Below are 7,825 nucleotides of genomic sequence, written 5' to 3'. Positions count from 1 at the left end.
CAGTTGATGCTTTAGAGAATGAAAAGTTGTTGCTGTGGTGAACAACAACCACAACAACGTCGTTCAAGAGAAAGAAACAGGTGTGTGCTGGGTGGACGGAATGTCGCATCAAAGAAACGATTTAAATCCATCGTTTCCCTCCCAAACCTAAAGCCGTCGTCAAAACCTCGCTGGGTGAAAGGGCACCCGAGGTACGACTACAACAACAACTACCACAGATCCCACGGGCGACGAGGAGCGCGTGGATCACGTCTGCCGCCGCGAGCCATGAGAGCGATCCGTTGCACGACAGCCGCACGGAGTCGGCGCGAGCTGCTGCAATAGCCGCTGACGCGAGTGGTCCATGCGTTACAGCGCTGCGCGTGATAACCGCCGGCACTCAAAGGCGAGTACGAGCGCCGGGCAAATCGGTGCGTGCGTGTGGTGCAGCGTAGCGTACCCCGCTAATCCATTCCGTGCCGAGCAGGCGGGTGCGTGTGACGTGAATGCGTGCGTGCGTGCGTGTTGAGGGTGCGTACGGGTGTGCGCGCGCACTGCGCCACGCGGGGTGTCTCTCTCTTTCTGTGTGAGGCTACCGACGTTGATGGTGGTGTAGCGCTATTACTACGAGTACTACGACTACTGCTGCTGCTGTTGTTCTTGAAGGAAGTTGTCAGCGCTGTGGTGGTGGTGCTCCGAGCGTAGTATCTGATCACGTGTCTACTTTCAAACTCGCACCGTGAAAGTCGGGGGGTGGTGGTTGAGAGGGGAAAGGATCGTCTACCTTGACTGTCGGTTTGACCCCCCTGCAGGGTTTCTGAGCGGATACTAACCTGTGCATACGGGGTGTGTGTGTGTTACCTGTGCGTGCTCATGTGTAGGTGAGTGTGCGACACCTGCCGACTGGCCAGGTCACCCAGGACAGGTGTGTAGGTGTGGCCGGACATCGAGGGTACTTCACGGAGCAAGGATTTCGTCTACAGAAGGTAAGAACAACTTTTTAAACTCAATTTGTTGAAAGTTCGGGTTGTTGTTATGTCGGACTGGTAAAGCAACACAGACTTGTTTGAGAGTGTTTTGAAAAGAAGTTTTGATGGCGGGTCATGTGTTACACGACTGCTAACACCAACATAGACTGTTTTACATTACCTGTCGTGTTACACTGTTACAGTAATCTTAACCCAAGTTCCACAATGCTACAATAATGCTAAAACTATTTTACAGTCTCAGCCAGTTACACAGTGTTACTGTAATGTTAATTCGAGTAACACAGTGTTACAGTAATGCTAAGTCAAGCTGCACAGTGTTACAGTAATAATGCTAAGAGCATTACACACTATTTTACACTAATTCTCAGCAGTGTTACACCCTGCATGAGTATATCCAAGCGATTTACACAGTATTACAGTAATTGTCACCCGAATTACTCAGCTACAGTAATGAAAAGAAAATTAGCACATCATTACATCATAGCTCAGACGATGCTAATCTTTATCACAGTAACTCTAAGCAAAGGCGATGTTATTACAGTAACAGACATTATTACAATTACTAATGATAATTTTATTACAATTATAATATTGTCATACAATCAGTCATGTTCAACCGACTATCCGCCATATTTGCGCTACAGTTTGCTACACTGATAAAAAGAAGACAGAATGTAGTGGCGGGTAGACATCCTGGCATATCTCTCTTCTCTTTCACTTTCCTCTCGTTTTTCAATCATCATCAACGTCTTGTCTTGATTTCTCCGGCTCAGACTGTCGCTAGTAAAATATTGAGAACAGGCTTATTGGAATGTTTTACCGCTCATCCCCCATCCCACCCCGCCATCTACCCCTACCCCAGCTCCCGAGGTAAGGCCGTGGCAAAGACATGGATGATTATTTATGTACTCGTTTTTGAACATAGGTTAGAGGTCAAGGATGACAGTGGCATCCCTAGGATGATGCCAGAGAACAGTAAACCTCGCGTGGAGGTGGGTGGTGGGGCTGGGGGTGTGTATAATTATTTATTACCCTGCCAGCCAGGAATACAACAACATTATGAGCGAGGACAGCTGTCATGTGATGATCATTATCCATCATCATTCGATAAATAATGCAGTTTTTAAAAAAAATTCAATCCACCACGAAGTGACAGAAATCCTTAGGCAGGCTTTCGTTTCTTCTTACAACGTTTATCCTCCTCTGTCAAGTTCCCAGAGAGGGTAATGCCTTGTTTAATTCCCTAAAAATGTGAAAGCTCTGGTTTAGCTTGTCTTTCCCGGGTTAGACATTTACAGACACACCTTTTTTTTTCCTGTTTGTTTTTTTTATAAACTCCATTTCTGTCGTGATTGTCCCTCGATGCAAGTGTCACCGGAAGTGACCTCCCACGCATACTAAGCATCAGCTAGACATAAACATGTGCAGTTCCCACGACACCACACACAAGCACTAAATCTTTTCAACGGTTCTAATTTATTTCCTGCTCTCTCTCTCTCGCTGGCTGGGAGTGTCTGAAGACCAAATGATCTCTCTCCCAAACTGCAGACCTGAGGCAAGGACAGTTAGGACAAAGACGATTCCAGTGGACACAGGTGAAGCTGGGAAAGGTTGTGTATTAATTTAGGGTATTGTGAACATAAAACTGTGTAAAACGAAAGGGTTAAATAATTATGGTATTATTTAGGAGATATGCTTATATGTCTGCATCAGGGCTTCTGCTAAGGCTAAATTCTTTGGGGTTCCAGGGAACCCTTCTTCAGATTTTTAAGGGGTCCCTGTTCTTCGCCCAAATTTGAATGGGACCCCATTGACGAAAATTGAAGGGGTCCTCCGAACTTTTAATGCGTACTGTACGCAATTTTTTGAGTAAGCAGAAGCCCTGTCTCCATTCTTGAGAGACAGAACAATGTATATTCAGAGTATAAATGCATAATCATCAGACATAAATGTTCTGTGCCTGATGGTTGTATAGGTATTTCTGGATTCCAATGCAGCAAAACTGTTCGTTCTTATATGTTGATGTTTATTTTCTGCTTTGGTTTGTTAAAATTATACTTAAAATCTCTCTAAGTCATGATATGAAGTATAAAGTATCTTTGTCCCTCCCCACCCTTCGTTATTTCTACTTTATTCCCTTCCTACACGTGCGGTTACTGTGATGCTCCTCAAATCTGAACCCCACCGTCATCTGTTTCTCTTTGTGTAACTCTTATCAATGCGCTTTTCCTTCCTTCGAAAATTTAACTTCTACGTTTTGTCCAATCAGATGCATAGAAGGCTTTAAAAGACAACCGATAAGACGACAAAAGATAAAAAAAAGAAAACCCGTGACATGCAATGAGATGGACAGAGCAACCGAGAGGAAGCCATGTTCCTGAGAGAAAATGCTTCTGCCCAAATTAACTTCTCACCTTTAAGCCTGATTGTCCTTTAACCACCCATCTTTTTTTTTCGTTTTGAATTCGAACCTGTCAGGGAGAGGCAAGCAGTGGGGGCCGTGTGGTGACGTGTTCTGTCGAGCAGTCAAGTCGTAAGTATGTGTTCTGCCGAGAGACGCTATAGATACCCCGGTGTTGAAAGGTCCGAGAAGCATTAACGACAGTTCATGGGGTGCGTGCGGGTTGTATACAGCCAGGAGCTAAGCCCTCGTCTGTCCCGTTAAGCCCTTCCCACAGTCGGGCGGCGGTGCGCAGCTGCACGCGACGCACAACACTGCGCAGGGTCAAGGTCGCAGCATGTGACGCAACGCTGGTGTTGTTCGCACTTGGTGCAGGAGTCAGAGTAGTGTGACGTGATGTTAGCGACACTTGGCGTGGGGGTCACGTTGGCCTAATGCTCGGAGAGACGCGTGACGTAGCACAAGTGACGTGGATCACACTGACACGTGACGTAGCAATTGGTATAGCGACCGTCGTGGAGACCTGTGACGTAACACGTGTTTAGTGAAGTAAGGTCATGTGAGACATGCGTCACTCGTACCGGCAACAGGTGACTCGACGTCAACACCATCAGTACTTGACGAGGTTTTCACGTTCGCTACACACAAGAGTTAGGTGACATACCTCTACCGTAATGTGATCACGTCACACGGAAAATAGAAACGCAACACGTGAGGCTCGGGTTAGCGATGTCGACATGCAACAGCGCTCGGGATGGCAACACTTGCAGCGCCACACAACGGGGAGCTGGTGACCAGCAACTAGCAACATTCGGCAGGAATACGTCACAGTACTACGCACTTGTATCATCAAGCCACGTGCAACCAGTTACGCTCGCAGGTGTCAGCAACGAAGCCATGTGGGAGGAAGAAGGAGGAATCACGTAGTATTCTCTGATGATGCCGGCTAACTCCATTCACTTCGAAAAAGTGTGAACTTTAACCTTTTATTTAAACGAAAAAAAAAAAGTAGGCTCGTGGTTTTTCGCACGGAGGATGAGGTCCGACCTTTCGAATCAAGGAAACCGGAAGTTGAACGTCCTCGAATGTAGGCCAGGCAGCTATGACCATCGCGCCCTCTGACGGAAGAATAATTTAGCGTAAATTAAAAAAAAAAAACCCAGTGTAATATAATTATTCTATTCCTTGCCTTTGTTGCTGTTGTCGAACGTGTTTATGTCAATTCTAGGTGTAAACATTTCTTACGAGTACAGCGATAGTCGGAATCCTTTCACTTTCTTTTTAAAGGTAAATATAGGGGAACACTGGGCCATGCTTGGTAAAAGTAATTTTAAGTGATGGCGATGTAAAACTCTTGCATAACTTTATCAGATGAGCTCGGAACCAACTTGTTTGCTTGACCAATGAGACTTCGGGACACTTCGGAGGTTTGATGTTTGGCCACTTAGTCCGATTAAGAAATTTCTCAATAATCTTTGACAATTGGTGTGGCCTACGCACTTTCCTTTCAACTTCTATTTATAGTCAAAAAACCAGTTTAAAGGCAACGTGAGGACAGCTTGAGTTTGATCCATGATGCGCAGATTTGTGGCGCATGCGCAGATGAAGAGGAAATAAAACCTGAATTACCTTATACCGTGACCTGGGTTAGCAGTCCATTAGAGCTTTATGTTCCTGGTGCAGATGAATGCTTTGGAAGATGTACAGCCTGCAGCACTTTGTTTCTGCCTACAGATGGCGCATCACCGCCATTCACCAGTGTACCACGTGACACGCTCACCGGACCAAGGGGTGCGATGACGCAACCCTGAGACAGCCGCGTGCCGTTCATAACTACCTGCAACAGCAGAATAGGCCCGTCCTCTCCACTTTAAATTGAAGATCATTTAGCCATTCATCCGAAAAATGCGTAGGAGGGTCGCAAAGGCGGTAAACAGCCAGAATTGCTTCCCCTGTCGTAATTATTTGGGTGAGTCGCCGCCATGCCGCCAGTGGGGGCAGCTCGTTGCTTCAGAAAAAAAGTTTTGAAGTTTTTTAACAAAATAAATTCGTATCCTGCTGGCAACGCAGATTCAGGCTCCACAACAAAACCAGCATGGGGTCCTAGCAAAATCAGAGAGCAGATTTAATTGACAGTTAAATTGCGAGCAGAACCTGGACACATCGGCATCGACCGAGCCAAATCTTTCGTACAAACAGCGGTTGTCGTCGACGATAGAAAAAATATGGCGTCTGCTCGTGATTCTCGCCAATTGCGTTTCAATAAAAATGGCGCACAAAGTAGCTCGACCTTTTGACGGCAGACGACCTGTAGGAGGCTGTCCGACGGGTATTAAACCGTATTGATGACCGAGCCAACTGCTTGTTTACCCAGCAGACGGGTTCAAGAGAGTCGTGACTCCTTCACAAATACATTCGCACAAAGAAGGGACTAAAATGAAAGCTGGAAGACGATAATGATGGATGAGTCCGTGAATAGATAGATCATAAACGTTGACAGTAGTAGGCAAGAAGGACTTTTCACAAGAAAAGAAATGTTGCTCAAGAATTTCTGTGCAGTTGAACCTCTGAGGTGCAAAATGGATCGGTTCAGGGTGTCAGGAGTGGCAATACGCAATTACTGTCTGGGTATGGTAGACTTCACAGCCCCCCTCTCCCACAGCTTTCGGTTCGAGGGGCAAAACATTTCAGTTTGAAGTTACTGCCGGCCTGACCCGCATTCCAAACCGGCAGGAAACCTCGATTTACACGACTGCACAGGTAAATTACTTACCTGGCGGACCTTTACTGCTGTGTAAAGGTGCAAACATTGACACCGTGTCACGCTTGACATCCGCTGGCAGTCGTCACAGGACATGGATGCCTCCCTACCCCTCCCCCTACCCACACCTCCGCCCGACTTCATGTCGCACCCTGTTTAAATTGTTATTCTTGTTTATCAGATTATGTAAATGGAAAGGGCTTGGGGCTGGCAGTCATCGAGTCCCACTGGGGAGAGGTTTGATAAAATGTCACATTCCTTGTCGGCTTCCAAATATATTTTTGTTAGATGTACACGTCAGTAAACGCATTCTTTTACACTATCAAGTATATTTACAAATATACATACCTGTCTATTTTCCACACTAACTTAATAACATGCAATAATACTCTCACACTAAGAACAAACACCAACACACCTTCACACTTAGCGCTGATGAAACAACTCCTCTATTTCTATTATCTTTTTTATCCTTTTGTTCTCTACCACTAAATACTTCCAGCTTCTTATCAGCTATTTTGGTTTATTTGTTGTTTATTTTTGTCAATATACTTTTTACCTAAGAACCCTATTATCTGGAAAATTGTTTTCGTTCTGGAAGATTGGTGATTCATGTAGTAAAAAATGGCAACCCTCTGTTGTCAAGGTAAATAAAGTTGGGAAAGACAAACAAAATATCAAACTGCAGGCTACGTACACATTAAATGGAGAATTTTTCAGTCAAGGAGAAAGCAATAAATAATATCAGATGGCGAAGTCAAAGTCCCGCCCGGCAGGCAAAGCGTGGCTGATGGTTGTATCCGGGGAGGCGAGGAGACGGCTTTGGAGGTCAGAGGTCGCCAAGAGTGGCTGGCTGCTGCTGCTGCCACACGCTGTGATGTTGTCGGTCGTCGTTGTCGCTGATGAAGTTGCGACAGGCTCATGTTCTCCGTGGTTGTGTGTGGGTGCGAGCGTGTGGGAAGCTGAGAAGTGTTTTGGTGTTGGAAACAGTAGGCTGGGCTAGTCGTGCGGAACGAAAGAATGAACAACATAATGACAGAAAGAAAGAAGAAAAAAAAGAAAAGACTGTATTTTACTGCAACTGGAAGGTAAAGACAGGAAGAAATAAAAAGTTGTGGAATCGTTTTTAACGCCGTCAGCCGCTAAGATTCTATCGTTACAAATCACTTGGCCTTGTAAAGGAAGGAAAGGAAAGACGCAAAGAAGAAAAAAATCTGACGAACATGTATTATTAAACCTCTTCCTGCATTTATTCCAGTCGAACGGCTGGCATTGTGTCTTTGAGGTCTGACTCCCAAAGAGTTGTGTTGGCTGTGGCAACATCTCCAGTTTCTCCTACATTTACCCAAAATACGTCTGTAGAGGTCTTGACCCCTGCCAACATGGCGATGTTTATTTATTTATCTTTATTCCATTTTTATGCTCACTTGCCTCTTGTCTGGTCATCGTTATCTCTCCTTCAGCTCATTTTCCCCTTTCATCACAGTGTTTGGTTGGAGACCCTGGCGCAATAGCAAAGCCATGTTCCTTGATCTTGCACTTGCTGCCATTATTTTTCTTTCTTTGCTCTGTCATTCTATGGGCTTAAAGCTCAGTCCTTTGTCTTTCTTCAATAAGCTTCTTTCTTATATACAGAAAGCCGCGGCGTCTTTTACATGAAATTTCTCGAATGCTGTTTTTTTTTTTTAATTTTAC

General features: G+C 45.2%; 1 protein-coding gene across 3 annotated transcripts in view; it reads left to right on the top strand.

The window, feature by feature from the left end:
• The first annotated feature begins 240 nt into the window (after nucleotides 1-240).
• Nucleotides 241-7,825, top strand: part of LOC112554035 (hemicentin-1-like) — a 130,889-nt gene continuing 123,304 nt past the window's right edge. For 2 of the 3 annotated variants that reach the window (XM_025221609.1, XM_025221607.1), the window contains exon 1: nucleotides 241-965. The gene's annotated coding sequence lies outside the window, so the exon portion shown is untranslated. The remainder of the gene's footprint in view (nucleotides 966-7,825) is intronic. The other variant, XM_025221608.1, reaches the window with a different exon arrangement.

This window comes from Pomacea canaliculata, linkage group LG13, assembly GCF_003073045.1.
Source record: "Pomacea canaliculata isolate SZHN2017 linkage group LG13, ASM307304v1, whole genome shotgun sequence".
In the NCBI taxonomy this organism is placed as follows: domain Eukaryota; kingdom Metazoa; phylum Mollusca; class Gastropoda; order Architaenioglossa; family Ampullariidae; genus Pomacea; species Pomacea canaliculata.
The sequence above is the reverse complement of the archived record's forward strand: the minus strand, read 5'-3'. Positions and strand labels throughout refer to the sequence as shown.